The sequence below is a fragment of the Phoxinus phoxinus genome, assembly GCF_949152265.1.
Source record: "Phoxinus phoxinus genome assembly, chromosome: 24".
Lineage (NCBI taxonomy): Eukaryota > Metazoa > Chordata > Actinopteri > Cypriniformes > Leuciscidae > Phoxinus > Phoxinus phoxinus.
Genome location: NC_136899.1, coordinates 11,647,015 through 11,665,020, shown reverse-complemented (window position 1 = coordinate 11,665,020; position 18,006 = coordinate 11,647,015). Strand labels below are relative to the sequence as shown.

Sequence of the window (18,006 nt, the reverse complement as noted above, 5' to 3'; positions counted from 1 at the left end):
GCAATCTGAGTGCTGAGTGTGACATCTTTTCTTTTACGTTATCCAAAGGGTTGATGATCCACAACTAAACAATCTAAGAGAAAAAGCTGCTTAACAGTCTTAGAAAAGGGCCACATAATGAACCTTAGAGAACATGAACAATGACAAGTGTTGTGCAAATGAGTGGACTCGCCATCATTCCTTGTGTGCACTTAGAAGAGGTTCGAGCACTCCATCAAACGCTTTCAAACCACAGATCTTATCAGGTGTTAAAAGGGACTACAGAACAAAAGCTTCCATTCTCTTATGTTGCTCGAAAAAGCTAACATGAAAAGGGACTGGGAAGATAGATTAAAGAGAGTGTTTGTTGCAGGCTTACAGGATCACAGAGCCACCAAACTCAATATGAAGCAGTTTGTTGTTGTTTAGCAGCTTCATTAAGACAGTTGTGGTGTGTCCCCAACAGCGCTGCTTGTGTTGCATCCCTGGAGGATTATTGAAAGCCATTTAAAAATGTTATTACATTCACAAAATGTTTACATAATTATAAAGTAAATGTTTGAATACCTAATATATAGCGCTTGTGGCGAGAACAACGAGAGAAAATTGAATCGTGTGATTTAATGTACAAGCATGGTTTGAATTAGAATTATATACAGATTAATGTAATGTAATAAATAATAAGAAATTGAGGCTTCTTCCACCCTCAAACCCCAGCGTACAAATGACCTTGTAAAGCTGTTGATAGTGGTTCTCTATTTAGCTCCTACTGACCCAATGACCGGGTTATTACCTATAGTAGCCATCTCAAACTTCAGAGGCACCGCAGGACACTCAACTCACAGGACGTGTAATGGAGGCTGGGTCCCTCCCTGTGGAGGTGAGGAGTAAGTGATGACGCCTTGCTGGAGTCTGTCTGCTTTTTTTATTGTTATTAACAGGGAGGAGGAAGCTCTAAATCAATCCAGTCAGAGGCTCTTTAGAAGAGGAACCGGACCTGCCAGCTAGAGGAAGTGAGTCTGTCATGATCAATAAGATCCGGTCTGAATGTTTCCCAGTGGTTAAGTGGTGTCTATTTTGTGCATCTTGGTTGACCACTAGTTCAATTCTTAATAGAATTAGAATAGAATTAGAATAGAATTAGAATAGAATAGAATAGAAGCCAAGCATCACTGTTACTATTGCTATATTTGCTTTTGCCATTTTCCTAACCGTTCATTGGTTTCTTGATGTCATGCTTGATTTTGATATCAGGGAGCTTCATTTATTTATTAATTTATTTTTTAAATCTGTGGCTGTTTTGGATGCTACCATTTGCTGTGACACGATAATAGATTACATTTGTTGAACATCTTTGAGACTCGATGTTTAAACCTCAGCGACAGCATTAAAGACCCAACCAATCAGATCTAAACCACTGAGTCTTACCTACATTGGTCACCAATGGACCCGTGATAAGGGTGGTGGTGGAGATGGTCGTGGGGTGTTACTAATTACCTCACATGAACTAACAAGCACATAAACAGCAGTTATCTGTCCGTCCCTGAGCAACTTAAGTGCTGCTTTAAAGCATAGAGTGGCTGAGAAGAGTTATTCAGTTCAACTCCCAGAGCTCCTCCTGAGTGAGGGTGCTTTTTGCTTCACCGGTCTTCTCTTGTAGGGACAAATCAGTTCGTCAGTTGACTCGGCAGATTGCCAGGTCAGAGAGATAGAGAGATAGAGAGAAAGAAGACTAAATAGACCTGAACACCACAGGCTGTCTTATATTTAGGTGTATCTTATGAAACCGGGCAAGAAATATCCAGGTCAAATTTCACCCAAGGAAATCTTGAGAAATCATATTTTCCATAAGGATAAGCACCTGAAATGTGTCTGATGTTTTTTATTTTTTATTACTGTATTCTTATTTTTGTATTAGAGTAAAATGTTCAATTATTTAATTACATTTCAATTGAATGCAGTATAATAAATAATACCGTGGTGTATAATTACTTAAATTGTATAAATTGTATTTTTCCATGTTACAGTAATGAGAATGAAAATTTTTGGTTAAAATAATTGGTTAATTGGTAAATTGATTAATACTCTTGAAAAAGTGGATATTAAAAAAAAAAATCTTAAGGTTCCTAACAGTAGACTATATTTTCACTATATGCACTTTTTGTCTTTTGGGTTAAAATATATTAATATACAAGTCTGATTATAAATCATTATTTATGTACACATGTATAATATATATACTATATAGTGGTCATGCATTACTGTAAGACAACTTTTGTCAAGATCACAAAAGAAGTCAGAAAGTCACAGCCAATTGTACATTTAGTGATCACTACTTAAAGGGTTGATAAATTTTAAAATTTGGGTTACCCAATCTTGAATATTCAGTTACATCCTTAAAAAAACACTTGTTCATTTAGCTTTAAATCAAGAAATCTATAACTTTTCCCCACATATTTTTGAGTCTGAGAGAGCATGTGTCTGTCAAAAGTCATACATCCTTTCAAAAACGACACAATATCGTTTAGGCTTTCTTTCATTAGTCACGACATTTCAGAACATACACGACTGCACCTGCACTGGAAATGTAAGCAAACAAGTGCACTCAAATATTTCATTTTCCAGAACCTCTTATGGTCAAGGCCATTTCACGTGGTATGTTTGGCTTGCTGGTTTATACAGAAATACAGAACATGTGCCTCTTTTCTCAGCCACCCCATTAGCCAAAAGGAGAGAGAGCGATAGAGAGAGAGAGAGAGAGAGTGATAGAGAGAGGCCAATGCTGGAGGAAGCTGGTGCGTCGAGTCTGCATATTGATTGTGGGGCTGCTTTGCCAATGTTCCCTTAATATGTAGGTCAGCAAAGCTCCAGACTCACTCAAGAGCATGTTAAATTCTCTTATTTGGGTCGCACCTCAATTACCACTGCTCTGGTCCTGATAAGCTGCTCAAAGATGATGTGTAAGGAAAATTCCTTTGGAGTAATTCAAGAATTGATGCTCAGAGGCTATTTCGAGAGAATCGCAGCGCAACAGGCACGCATGACGGCTGATAGAGAGGCAGACAGAATAAACAGCTCTGTGTGTCGCTTATGCAAATGACAAGACCACCCATGTCCAACCTTCCCAGTCATTCAAACTTATTTTGCAAGGTTCAGCATCATCTCAGGAAAGAGAAGAGCAGTGCCCCCCTGAAACAATGGCATCATGGTGTAACAAGCAAGTCTTTTCAAATCTTTTGCAAAGAGATGTAGCAACTGAGATCGGCTGCAGTGCGCGATTGGCCTCAGCGCAACCAATGGTGAGATTCCGGTGCAAACCTCCAATCAGAATTAGACGCTTTCGAACAAAGGAATGTTGCACTGCATTTGATTATACGAGAGCTGGGAGACTTCAAGAAAAAGATGCTCCCGGGGTATGTGTTGGAAACTATTCAACATGCACACTTCCAGTAGCAGGAAAAAGGCAACAATGCTGCTATCTTTGTTTTAATATGAAAGCTTTAATGGATTAATCATGTGCTTTACTACTTTAAGGGATGTTCCATAGGGATAAACAAGCTACACATTCAATTAATACTCAACACACTCTCGGCATGGGGTCAGTGTTAAGCCTCAACCCTAAAGTCCTTTTCTCCGTATTGGGGGAGGGAGGATGACAAGCTCAGGGATTCTACCCTCCACACACACATTGCCAGAGAGATTAATGAAATGAATTTCAGAGATATAATAAACGGCAAGGAGCAGACACATTCTTCAGCCAGGAGAGAACATGGCAGGAGCTGTCAGTCATTTCAGAAGGAAGGAAAAGTCTTTATTCTCAAAAGGGTGATTAGTGTTACATATTTAGCATATTGTGATTAGTGGGAATGTTCTGTAATTGAGCATCTTGTTTTGCATGTTATTCCCATTTATTTGAGATGGTGAATATTTTCTCTCCATGCATGTAATCTTGTGCTCTTTTGTACAGCATTAAATACTAAAAACAGGCTGAGGCTGCTAAACTGCTTTTTGCCACTTTATACTGAGACAGTAAGAGACAGAATGAGAAATGGACAAGCTTGAATTATTGTATTCCGCGTAAGTTGCACAACTTAAAGTTAACACAATCAAAATGATCCACATTTACTTTCTTAATAGACAATCCAAGACTTTTATGCACAATTTATCAGTGGTGCACATTATTGTCATTTACATGCAATCTGCAAGCAATCACATCATTACTGCATGGCACAAGCTGATTGGCCTCTGCTGATCCTGCAGCCAATGAGACTACTTGTCCAAAATTTAAATAGTCGGTTCATTGTTTGCGGTCAGTCTGCAGCACACTATCAGAGCTCCTCTGAAACCCTCCACCTCCCCCAGCTCCACCTGCCTTAAATTATTTTAAATATTTTTTACACAGTTATACTTTTTATTTCTCAATTATGTAAAAGCACTTTGACGTTATATCTGTGCATTTGGCAGATACCTTTAACCAAAGTGACTTGCATTGCATTCAACATACAATTTTCAGTTCACTCATTTGCTGGTAATCGAACCAACACCCTAGGGATGTGAGCTACATAAACAGAATGAACTTTTACTGTGTATAAAAAGTGATTTATTCATCAAGATATAACTTGTTTGACCTTTGAAACAACTTTACATTTTGGATGATGTCACATCCTGATTCTGTATCCTGTAAAGTCTTTTCATAAATTATTGAAATGTGTCCAATTAAGCTACAAGTTGATGTGATAATTGGTAGAGAATGATGCTAGCAACACAAATGTCATGTGTTTGACACACATACAAAAAAAAGTATAATAATAATACATGAATTGCACTTTTAGACCCTTTTAGGTGTGAGCCAAATGTATAAATATTAAAGTGTCCACTACACCTGTTAACTGAATTTGTTTTTTAGATGCATTATGCGAATGTACACTGATTCAGCATTTGCCCTGCTCACTCCATCTTGTTCTCTTCATGCGTTGAGTTTTTTCAAACGTTGCAAAAGAAAATGAGCTAAAGGACACACATGTGATCCAGGTAGCGTGTAGGTGTGGCTCTGCTGTGCTTCTCAATAGGGGGCACTGACAGTAATGGTAGGGGTCCTCTAAAGCTTCCTAACATGAGTGACGCCGGTACACACCTCCGTAACCAAAAAGCCAGCCACATCTGTCACCAGGACCTGTTGGAGCTCCCTAATTATCACACTAATTACCTGAGAAGGTGTATGATTACAATCACCTCCTGGACAAAATGAACACAGGCTGGGATGCTGCTGTCTTCTCTATTATAAAGAAGAGAATGTGTTAAATGTATGTCATAATTAAGCTGCCAAACTTCATTATACAGGATTACACTTTATCTGCTGTGAGGCTGTAAATGCATTTACATATTAAGCCATTGTTTGAATAATGTTGCGCTTTGTTTAAGCTTATCATCCTTATGTAAGTGCTGTGAATAAACTTTCAAAGAGCAAATGGGGGGACTTTAAACGTATCTATTATATTTTATTGCACTTTGAAAAATATGTTGTCCTATTTGTAATTGTACAAATGAATTTGTACACAAATACATATTTGTGTATGTTTACATAAACACATTAAAGGGAAAGTCACCCATAAATGAAAATTAGCCCATTATTTACTCACCCTGAAGCCATCCTAGATGTATATGACATTCATCTTTCAGATGAATACAATCGGAGTTATATTTAAAAAAATGTCCTGGCTCTTCCAAGCTTGATAATGAGAGTGAATGGCTGTTTGACTTTGGAAGTCCATTAAAGTGCATCTATTCATGATTAAAGTGCTCTAAACTTTAACATTTTCAGATAAATGTTTTTTTTTACAAATTATTGAGACTGTAAATTATATATTATATATATATAGACATAATAATGTTGATCATTACATTAATTTAATATTGTGCCTAATTTAAACTCATTTCTGAGTTTGTAATTTCTGCTTTGATAGAATTTTAAAAAAATTAAGTTGAATTTAATTAACTTAATGAAATTGTCTTGATAACTTTTAAAATTCGGTATAGTGGATTTATTCAATATAGTGGATGCCCAAAAGCGGGCGTGCTAGTGCGTGCCAGGGCCAGTCGCGGCACTGTCACCATCGGGCCTCGTCGGGGCTTCCTCTGGGCCAACGGAAAAGCGGACCAGCTCGGGCTTGAGGAGTGGTTACGGACAGAGGTGGAGTTTACCTGAGTCTGGAGATGCCAGCGCATTTTTCCATTAATTTGGTGCTATTATGCGCAGCTGAGTGAACAACACAGGTATAGTGTGTGTCATAAGGTGTTTTTCTGCTGCTTGCAAACAGACTCTTTTGAGGAGATATTGGATTTCCATTCATTTGTTGCCCTGATTCCAGTGCATACACTGGATTCGCGAATACACTGCAGGCTCACTCTCGCTCGTATCCAAGGTAAATCATCAACACTATCATCCTTTACATGCGTTTTATTTAACTAAATACATCATAATAAGTTAAATATGATAGCTGTGGTTTTTAAATTAAATAGATTAATTGGTTCCAGGACTGCAACTCAAGTAGTTGGAGAGCGACTTAATTTTTTTGAGTAATCAACTTAAAAAATTGTGTATATGTTATAAATCTTCAAGTTCATCTAACTTAATACAGTAAAATAATTTAATTGAAAGTTGTTAACTAAAAACTGTAAGTGGTATGCTGCATATATAGTAGGTCAATAATTCTATATTGTACATTTTAGCATAAATAAAAATATACACAAATATAAATGTAAAAGTTATATATGGATACTAATGAGATCAGGCGAATTCAAAGGAGAGATTTCATTGCAAATGTATTTTTGGGATATGTGTACAGGGGAAAATCCTTTGATTCAACACAATAGACTTCCCTGTACACATGGCAATCCTTTTCTTTTTTTTCCAACATTACATCCTACACAAAATATGCCACAAATGCACAGAGATTTCCCAGCCTTCCTCCAAAAGTCCCTCAGTACACCCAACAGGGATCATCTTACCATGAGAACCAGGCCTTTCCACAGCCTCAACCTCTGACACATCCCGGCCCTCATCATCCATGCATTTCTTTTACAAAAACCTTCTAAAAGATGAAGGTGATCATATATGAGACTCTCAATAAAAACTTGTGAAGGTTGTGCCCTTGAAGTAAGAAAAAGATTTCTAACCAATTTTCCATTAAAATCCATCTGGTTATTATTACTAGATCTAGGTTATTATTAAATGTATTCAGTGCTGCTGGTGTATCAAAAGTAATAGATGAGACTATATCCCCCAGGAATTCTTAGGAGATGGTGAGAAATGACTTATCGGCGGTGCAATTATCTAAAAGTGACGTTCAAGCCTATTGCAGTTCCTGAAAGTACAACGATTAATGATGCATTCGATGTGATCCGTTCAAATCAATACAGAAAATGTTTAATAAATTAAGCTATGAAAAAATCTGATTTTTACATGTGGAAAGTTCCCTGTCAGGAGTCATGGAGAGTGACTGGAAATGGAAAATGTGAGTTGGACCTTACAGGCTGAAGAAGGGTGGAAGTGTGCAGGACGAGAAGGTGGGGTTGCCTCAGGATCGCTCACATGCTTTTACTGTTGCAGTGTGGAAACTTCAAAGAATTCTGCGGCTGAAGACGGAAAGAAAAAAATTGAGGTTTTTTTCTCTTTCCCGCTTGCAACTATAGGCAACATGCCTGTAGGCTAAGCAGTTGTCGCAAAAAGGAGAAATCCTCAGGTTTTTACATGAACTCGGTAAAGTCACACCTCACACCCCTTTCCCAACAAAATGACATTCTTTTCCAGAGAACAGAATGATGACACAATTGACTGTTACTACATAACCTGCACACAAGGAAATGTGAATTACAAATTTTGAAAATCCAGTGCTTTATATAAAGTCATATAGGGCGATATACGCTACTTGGCATCTCAACTGCTTGATTGCTTGTATAGTCGCAAACTATTAACCATAGACTGTAAAAAAATACTATTAACGCATAATCTGCTAAATGCTAAATTTTTAAAGCTGCTTTGAATCAGTGTATTATGAAAAGTGCTAGCTTATATTAAAAAAATTGACATGACTCGAAAACACATTCTAACATCTAAAGTAGGCTAATTTAATTCATCATATTTATGCCATCACAAGCTGCTTCAGTCCAACAGTCTGAAGTTAACAAAAATATAAGAAATAATTTACCCACTATAATAAGTATACAGTAATAAAGTATTTACAAATCAGTTGCAATATTAGTTCATAGCTAGTTAATAGTTTAATATATTAATACAAACAGTTAGTTCTTCAATTATTGTCACTGTAATTAACAAGTTATTATAGTTCAATTAGTTAATGTAAAGAGTTTGATAATGCTTTGTTAACAACTTATTAACAGTAAATTGTTCTCACTTTAGATTAGATGGCGGAATATCGTAAAATGTCATTAAGTGTTTTAAACCAACTTTTATTGGACATTAATAACAAATACATTAAGCCTACCTCCAAAGCTAAACATAACCACTTAAAAATATAACATAATGCTGTCCATATGAAATACATACAAATACTCATTAGGTCACATTGTTAAAATACATCAGTTGGGATTAGGGAAAGGTTTAGGGTATACAATATACAGTTTGTACAGTATAAAAATAATTATTTATATGAAAAAGTCCCCATAAAACATGGAAACCCAACATACTGTACTTATTATAAAGTGTTACCACAACATAAGGTCTCATTTGGTTACATTAATGCATTAACTAACACAAACAATAAACAAAACATTCTTACAGTATTTACGAACCTTTGTTAATGTTAGTTAATAAAAAAAATAATGTTCATGTTAGTTCATAGTGCGTTATCTAATGTTAACAGAGATATACTTTTTTAACAAGATTAAGATTAAGATTAATAAATGCTTTAGATGTATTGTTCATTGTTTGCTCATGTTAATAATGTAGTTAACAAATGAAAACTTATTGTAAAGTTTTACTGAAATAAAATGACAGCAATCAATTAGAATATATTTTAAAAAAAAGAATTGATTAGAATCATTTGATTCCTTATATATTCGGTGGAAAAGTCACATATGACACCTGAGTGGCTCTTGAGTTTCAACAGCGGCCACAAAAGCCACTGAAAGGACAATCATTGTCAAATATCAAAGCTTCAAGAGAGGAACGACCTGCCACCTTGCGCAAAGTACTATCCCGCTGTTTTATGTCAAGAACAGAGGTCCTAAAAAAAAAAAAAAATCCTGGCAGATTCTCTTGCGTGTCACAGAATCCAAACTGCGAGAAGTGGGGGAGGTTCACTGCCGTCTGCCAAGTGCTTTAGTCCAAAGTACATACAGTGAAATGACTAATGCCCTCTATTATTTCATAGTTATGTGAGAATTTATTCTACTGTTTGTGTCAGCAGAACTAAATACAGAACAGAGCTTTAGTTTTGCACTTTAGGTTTGTTAGCCAAAAACTTTCTGTATGGACTTACTTCTAATACACAAATGTAGTGACCACAAAGCTATAGATCAGAGGAATTCAGATATAAAGATCATGCAAATAACCTCACCTGGGCGAGCAGTGTTAAATTACTGCATTCAAATATCAGGTACGTGAATGATAGGTGAAAATTAACAACAGTTTAAATTCACACTCACTATCTCTGCAATGTGGCTTTAAGTTAATATATGCAAAACCCGTTCTTTCACAGGAGATCTCGCAACCTTAAACGACGTCTGCCTTCTTTGAAGCCGCTCTCTTCATATGATCAAAGAACACATATCACTGCCAGAATGTCTTGTTGTAGATGAGGGTACAGACACCTGCTTTATGGCTCTCGACGGAAATTACTGCCATCCCTTCCTACGGTACACGTCTCTGACTCTTCTATTATTCGCATGTTCTTGTCTCAAAATAAGACTTTCCTTGCCAAATAGCTATTCCTTGGAGGAAATGAACTGGATCATCACTCTTTTTTGATAGGATCAAAAATAGTCATTATATTTCTATGTGCAATAGCACAAATCTTCTATTAAACAAATGTTTGGCCTTCCTCTCACTTCCTCTTCTGTTAACTTTTTTATTGTTTGGATGCAATATCATCTGTGACCATATGACTGGTGTGTGAATGGTTTCTTACTAGTGTTCACATGGTAAATTGTGTTAGCTGGTTGTGAGACAATTGTGGTAGCTTTTGAATTCTAGTGCTTTCTAAATGAACATCCTATTGTAAAATGATGCATTTGTATTTAGGTTTGGGAAAAAACAGATTTTAAACTGATATTAGTCAAAAGTAAACTGCAGTTCAATAGCAATTTGCCCTTTTGACTTGTTTTTAGTAAAAAATAAATAAATAAAAATCAACAAATTTACTTGAGAAGTAACACTGCATAAAACATTAATACTTGTTTTTATATACATTTTGTGGGATCATAGAAGTAGTAATGGCTGCTGAAAATTCAGCTTAAAAAATACATTTAAAAAAATATGTTGTATTAATATTTCATAATTAATATTTAAAATAAATGCAACTTTGGTGAGCATAAGAGACTTATTTTAAAAACATTTTAAAAAATACTACCAAGCCCAAAGTTAAGCAGCAGTGAGAAGTTTTAATTTTGAGAAATTAGTTTGAGAAATGTATTAATTTCTTTAAAAAAATGACAAATGTGACCCTGGATCACAAAACCAGTCACAATTCGCACAAGTTGTGGCAATAGCCAACAATACATTGTATGGGTCAGAATTATCTATTTTTCTTTTATGCCAAAAATCATTAGGATATTAAGTAAAGATCATGATCGATGAAGATATTTTGTACATTTCCTACCGTAAATATAAAACATTTATTTTTGTGAGTGAATGCAGCACAATCGCAAACATAAATGCACAACTTTAAAGGTGATTTTCCCAATGTTTTGATTTCTTTACACCCTCAGATTCCAGGTATTAAAATAGTTGTATCTCGGCCAAATATTGTCCTATTCAAACAAACCATGCATCAATGGAAAGTTTATTTATTCAGCTTTCAGATGTATAAATCTCATTTTGAAAAAATTGACCCATGTGATTGGTTTTGTGGTCTAGGGTCACAAATAAGGAAAAAACACTTTAGCTCACTGAACCCATCGTTAGAAGGTTAACAACTAACTCATAACATGAAATGTTAAATATGTATTAGTACGTCATGCTGGCTGTAATGAAGTGCACGAGGAAAGAGATGTGAGGGACTAATTAACAATCAAGGAAACTAGGAACTCAGGGCAGGTGGTAAAACAGGAACAGAACAGTGAAACCAAAACTTAAACTGAACATTCACAGTACATCCCATTATAACCAATATGAATAAATGCTGTAAAGGTATAGTTCATGACACCTAATGCATTCACTAATGTTAAACCTTATTGAAAACTGTTACTTAAAAACCTTAATATGTGATTTACTTTGACAGTCCCAGCCAATTCACATCATAGAGAAATATCTGCTGTGCACTCAACCATGGCCAACATCAAAACTCCAAGCGTACAGAAACAAAGGTCACTGCTTCAAAATGACACAATCCCGTGCTATTGGAGGACTTGCGTAACAATTATCAGAAGAATAAAAAGAGCCATGTATCCACGTGGTCTCTTGGTTATATAATATCATCTAAATAAATTTAAGCTGCCCCTCCAATCAGGTATCAGGATCTAATTTGACAAATCACTCAAACATCTGTTAAAACAGAGCTATACATTTTTGGGAATTTCTTCGCTGAGCTTTTTGCTCGAAGGTTTCTCTATAGAGCTCCCCCTACAGCTTCGGAATAGATATTTGACAACACTGTGGAAAAACTTGTTGTCGACTCTCATATACCGTAGATCAACGACATCAAAGCAGATGTGACATTCTTTACAACGTCTTTTTCATTCAGGTTCGAACAGCGTGAGGGAGCGCAATAATGACAGAATTTTAGCAGATTTTTTTGCCGTAAAGCAATTCGTTACATCGCGAGACCTGATATCACGCAATACTTCCTGACGTTGCGGCCCGCCGACCCAAAGTTGCAAGGTAAAAAATCTGCATAGTTCACCTTTAAATGATTTTAATCGCATAAAGTGCCTACACTGTGACTTTTGAGTGTATCTCAGACCGGTGTGTGATACATCTCACTCTCACGGTCTCAAACTACAGGTCCTTGCGGCTCAAGTGTGGACAGGACGGGTGTGTGTGTCCGTGTCCGGGGACTGGGCTGGCCGCACTGCTACCCTTTTCCTGTTTGACAGGACATTGACATTCCGGAGAGGCGTCACACATAGGCCTCCTTTTCATGCCGCTGTATGAGAATGTTTTGTACTTAGACCATTTCTAGGAATACCGGTAGTCACCGGGTGTCATCGGGAAAGGGACATGTGCGGGTTCCGTCCAACGAAAAGGACACAATGTTTTCACAAATGTGTAAGCAAGGGATAATGTACACCCATAATAATATACACTGTCAGGCCAAAAAAAAGTTGCTGTTTGGATTAAAAAAGTAAAATGCCTAAAAGTCGATGATTGGAACATTATTGCAGTGATTATTATGTTTCTAGCATGTTATATGTTTGGCAAGCAGTTCTTCTAACTCTAACTTTTGTAAGGTGCAACTATTAATTTCTTAAACAACCATATAGGAAGACACATCATGACACTCCAGGATGTCAATGTCAAGATTCATCAGGCTCAAATTGTGAAAGAATGGTAGGAAGGGAGCATGAAAAATCTCTGAGTCCAGACCTTAAATTCATCAAAAGTCTTAGGGATGTGCTGGAGTAAACTTTACAGAGTGCTGGACTCTTGCATTGTCAATACAAGATCTTGACCAAAAATGTATACACCCAACCCGATTCGTATGAATTTTACGAGGTGGCTAATTCGTACCAATTCATACGACCTCACTCGTATGAATTTGTACGATTTTTGCTAAATTGTACATATAATTTAACAATGACCTACCCCTGACCCCGCCCCTAAACCTACCCATCACGTGGGTTTAGACAAATCGTACGAATTCGTGCGACCTCACTCAGGAATTAGCCACCTTTTAATCACTCGTACAAATTCGTACGAATTGGTCGTGAGATAGCGTTGACACAGAAATAAATGTTGTGCTGGAGCGTGACCACGGTGTTATACGATAAGAAGTGCTGGCCTCAGATACCCTGGATACCAGATGAGTGGTCATTTTCCATTGCATCTATTGACAACGGTCATTATCAGGGAATGACTGACCTCGGAATGTCCCGACTGACCAATCAGAATCAAGCATTTCAGAGAGCTGTGTAACAATGCTCTTCAATTTCCACAAAAGAACCACGTCGAGAAGCAAATCTAAGCAAAAACATGTAAGCACAACCATTTCATTTCTTTATTTTTCTATTTCTTTGAGCCATCCTGAAGAAGAACAAAATGCTTCCAGTGAATCAGAGATGCAGCAGGTCTGTCGAGCCCCTCTGTGTGCATGTAATGTCTTTAGGGGAGAGCTCTTTGAAGCCTGGAGCTCCGCGGCAATCCCCGATGGCCTCATCTTTGTTTCTGCGCCTCCCCGGCGTTGGCGCAAAGCGCAGGGCAAGAGGGAGCCCCACTTGGCACAGGAGGATGAAACGCGGCAGCCTGTCGGCGCTCGAGCCTGCCCCACTAACTGAGTTTTTAATAAATAATGAGGCGCGGTATAAATAAACTACGAAGCTCTGCTACTGCCGAAGGGCTGCAAGATACCAAGGTAACAGCACAGAGAGAGATAAATAAGTAAACAGAAACTCGTTATCACTCGTTGGTGTTTCTATGTTTGTCAAAAAAACACACAAAAAAACACACATTAACCGACACCTCAGATTGGGCTAGATGAGTTTTTTTAGAATTTTTTTTTTTTTTTTTTTTGTCTGGGAAAACAGAGAGCGAAAAATTGAGGATTTTAATTACCATGTCAGAATCACAGCAACAGAAGTTCCTCGAAGTAGGGGGTCGCGTCTGATGTCTGAATATTGCTTCAAATGAGCTTGAATATAGGTGTAATGTGCCAGTGTGCATACAGTACTTCAAAGTGGCACTTTTAAAGCATATTACTAATAATAATAATTATACATAATAACTTAAAATTATATATAACATTTAAATTTGCACAATTTACATACATTTAGATGTATATAGATTCAGATATACTACCTGTTCTAGAACATTTGATGATCAAGAAAACTCATAAATAAATAAATGAAATAACAAAAGTGACCTTTAGAGATAGCCCAGCAGATGCATCATGTTCTGATATCTGTGCTCTTTTCTCAGCACCCCTGCATCACACACACCTATGGGTGATACATCACCACCAAACTCTACTGACAGCAGACGGAGGGAGAAAATAGGTCTCCAACAACAAACAACTCAACATCACACTGGATTCATTCTCAAGACGCTCTTTTACGCAACCCAATATTGAGGTTATATATTCCTTAATCTTTGTCCCACTCTCATGAACTTGCAGCCAGGTTGCATAACATGGTATTAACATGTGTTATGCCGGTTTTGTACTGCTCCAGTTGAGATGCAGCAGGTGAATAACCTACAAGCTCATGTTCAAAGGTCAGTTATGGCTGGAAGTGTGTCAAAGCGACGAGTTCTACTTTTGTGGAATTGATACCAAAACAAATATAGGGCAAATGGTATAAAGACAAACCTAAGCAGCTTGTTTTAAAACAGATCAACTAGACTTATTTCTGTACTTATTTTACAACAGACAGACAGACAGACAGACAGACAGACAGACGGATAGATAGATAAGATGACAGACAGACGATAGATAGATAGATAGATAGACAAACAGACAGACAGATAGATAGGCCGATAAAGATAAATTGTCAATAGGAAAATAGGAAATAAAATAAATTATGATTTGGAGCTATTAAAAGGATTTGGAGCTAATAGATGGAATATACAAACACATATTTAAAATAGTGGTATGTTATTGAAGTAAGCATATTAAGTTCATAATGTTGGCTTTAATGACAGAATACACAATTAAGCAATGCCGTTGTGGCATGGTTTATGTGATGATCATTGTATTTAGCAAGCTCCGTTAGAACCAAATGAGGTGTTGACTTTAATTATTCATTAAACTTCTCAGATGCAGAGAGATAGACAGCTTCAATGAATCTCCTGATCTCAGAGAAGTAGCAAGCAGATTTAGGTAACAACTGGAGTGTTGCAGTGAACAGGAGATGAAGAGACATACAGGGGCTGATATAATAATAAAAAACAGAGGTCAGAGGAGAGATAATGGATGGCAAATGAGAACCAGTGTAAGGGTTCTGGGACAAGCAAAGGATGAAAAATCATGAAAGGATGATAAAAAGAATGAATGAAAAGCTGGCTGGGTGGAAGCCTCTTTAAATGTTCTCCATTTCATCAAAGTGACTGTTGGAGGCACTTAACAGCTTTCATATTAAAATGATTAAGCACCTTTTGAAGCAGTGAGGGGTGGAACGGGCATCGCTCAGTTGGAGAGCAGGAGTGAGGAGACCTCAGAGACTGGATCTGAATGATGTCTGAATGTCATAACAGACGTCACCAACAGAACTGCAGATACACACAAACCAATCATCTGTTACACAGGCTTTAATTAAGCTATAGGTAATCAAGATGGCTCTCGTGTCAGAAAGAACAGGATTTTCTCCACTAAATAAGAATGAAAACTAGCCTACATTTAGACTTGAATTTTGGGCAAACCTGAATTAAAAAAATGGCTGCTGAATGTTTTATTGTTCCAAAGTCATTCCTGTTGTAAAAAAAAAAAAAAAAAAAAAAAAAAAGTCAGACATAAAAATACCTCAATTAGAGATCTCAGTTAAGGTGACAACTTTTAACTTAAACATGTAAAAATACACAAAACACCATATATGTTTCCCTCCCTCTTGCAGTGACATCTCATCTCTTCTCTGATGACATGTTTACGAAGTTTATTTTTCTATCTTAATAGTGCGAGTATAATGTCCAAAATGCCAGAGTAATCTACACAAAAAATAAATAAACAAAGGTCTGAACGTTTTCTAAATGTAAAAATCATCTAAAAGACAGCTCTTCTAACATTATGTATAAACTACAGAACGTACAGAAGCGTTAATTTGAAATACATTGTTTAAATAAAAAATCTAAGTCTTTACTGTCACTTTTGATCAATTTAATATAGCCCTGCTGATTAAAAGTATTAATTTATTTTTATTTTTTATTACTGACCTCAAACGTCTGAAGGGTATTGCATATTTAATACATTATTCTAAACAAGTATGATTATTGAGCTTGATGACAATATTATAAAAATATGAATAATATTAATAATCTATTGGTTGATGATTTATAAGTTTATATATACATGTATGAATATAAATGATTCGAACTACAGTAAATAAATGATCAATGTTAGCCTGATTATGTTTATTACCTATCTAGCAATGTATGTTTATGCTGAAATGTAATAAAATATCGCTTGTTGTTATATGTAGCGTGTTGGCTCACATGATTCAAGTTTCGCGCTTCAGGACTTCCGTTAAGGGAACATAGTGAGCATCGATGCTCCCTGGTTTTCACGGTGCATTGTGGGACTTTTTAGGGAGCGAGCGTTTCAGTGCACTGGAAAGTTTCTGCGATTGAAACAGCCCTTAAAATGTCCGACTCCCTGATCAGGGCCTTGCCTCCTGAACAAGGGAGATGATTGAGATGCACCCTCTGTTTCATTGGCTCCCATCTTCCCGCTCTTCTTCGACTATTGTTGCTAGTCAATCATCTTGTTTAGTCTCAGTGTATTTAACCACTCTGTTTAGTTAGTTGTCTTCAATGTTAATGTTGGTTTGTTTTTATTTGATTTGATTTCGTTTAATAAAATTAGACTGCTGCAAACGGATTCTCTACTTGATGCATTGTGGAACCAACCCGTGACAAGTACAGTATCATATGATACCACAATGCATAATGAGCTTCGACAAAGTTGTTCGAAGAGCCTAAAACATTAACCAACAGAAAATGTAAGATCTGAACATGTATAAATAAAGCTGTTGAACATTAAACTGCGGTAGAAATGAGACCAGCAGTCCTCAATCACTCCAGTCAGGAGCTGTATTGTTCAGTTTAACTCCAAACAGATGGTCTACAGGCTGGAAACAGGTGAGACCTCTCAGCCAGAGCATCTATAGAGTCAAGAGCAACTCTCAGGCTCAACCGCCTCATTCCCTTCAACAGCACAGCAGTTCATTTCTATCCCTGATGCCTGTAAACAGCCGTTGCTCATTTCTAGATTTGAAATCGATAAGATTTGTAGATCGATCACAGTACAAAGCGCTGTATTGTATCCAAACTGGGATATTCAAGATATCCCTGCTGTAAAAGCAACAGAAAGTATTGATCAGCTAATCATTAAGTGAATTTTACTCTGTGGAATCATTCAATGTAAAATGCAGTAAACAGATGCTGGGACAATCTGCGCTACTTTTTCTCCCTGGCCCCAGGGGAATGTTGTCACATGATCTGTGACTAAAGAGAATATAAAAGGGATTGTGACCTCTAGAGAGGGCAAACTAGTTTGGGCCCTTGCAACAAGAGAGTGCATTGAAACGCAGTCTGAGGTGCCATTAGTCAGACTTATCTTCCTGTTCTTTCGCTTGCCTGTCTCCTGGTGCACGTTTTAGCGGGAGATATCTGGGCAAATTCTTGGGCTACTTAACCTCTTGACCTCGTCTTTTGAATCTGAATGCTGACGCCGGACAAAGCTGAGCTTCTTAAACAGCAAGTGACAATAAAAAACAAAGCTCTTGAGGAAAACATCACCAGTGTGCAGATTACCACTTTTTTTATTTAATTAAACAGTCTTTAAACACACTTAAAAGAAGGTCAACTATTGTTAGATGCTTAATTGGTCATGCTAAAAAATGGAGATGATAAATATACTACAAGTTTAACAGATTGCTGACACGTTCTCCAGACTGAGACCTTGCCCATGGCAGCAGTATAGTGTC

At 36.9% G+C, this 18,006-nt stretch overlaps 1 protein-coding gene across 7 annotated transcripts in view; it reads right to left on the bottom strand.

The window, feature by feature from the left end:
• LOC306992888 (uncharacterized protein) overlaps window positions 1–18,006 on the bottom strand; it is a 97,341-nt gene that overhangs the window by 25,894 nt on the left and 53,441 nt on the right. For 3 of the 7 annotated variants that reach the window (XR_013796358.1, XR_013796359.1, XM_079602156.1), the window contains exon 5: window positions 14,984–15,577. The exons of 1 other annotated variant lie outside the window; for it this stretch is intronic. The gene's annotated coding sequence lies outside the window, so the exon portion shown is untranslated. Of the gene's footprint in view, window positions 1–7,535; window positions 7,615–14,982; window positions 15,578–15,727; window positions 15,777–18,006 lie in introns of those variants that run through there. 3 more of the 7 variants (XR_013796360.1, XR_013796361.1, XR_013796357.1) reach the window with 2 other exon arrangements.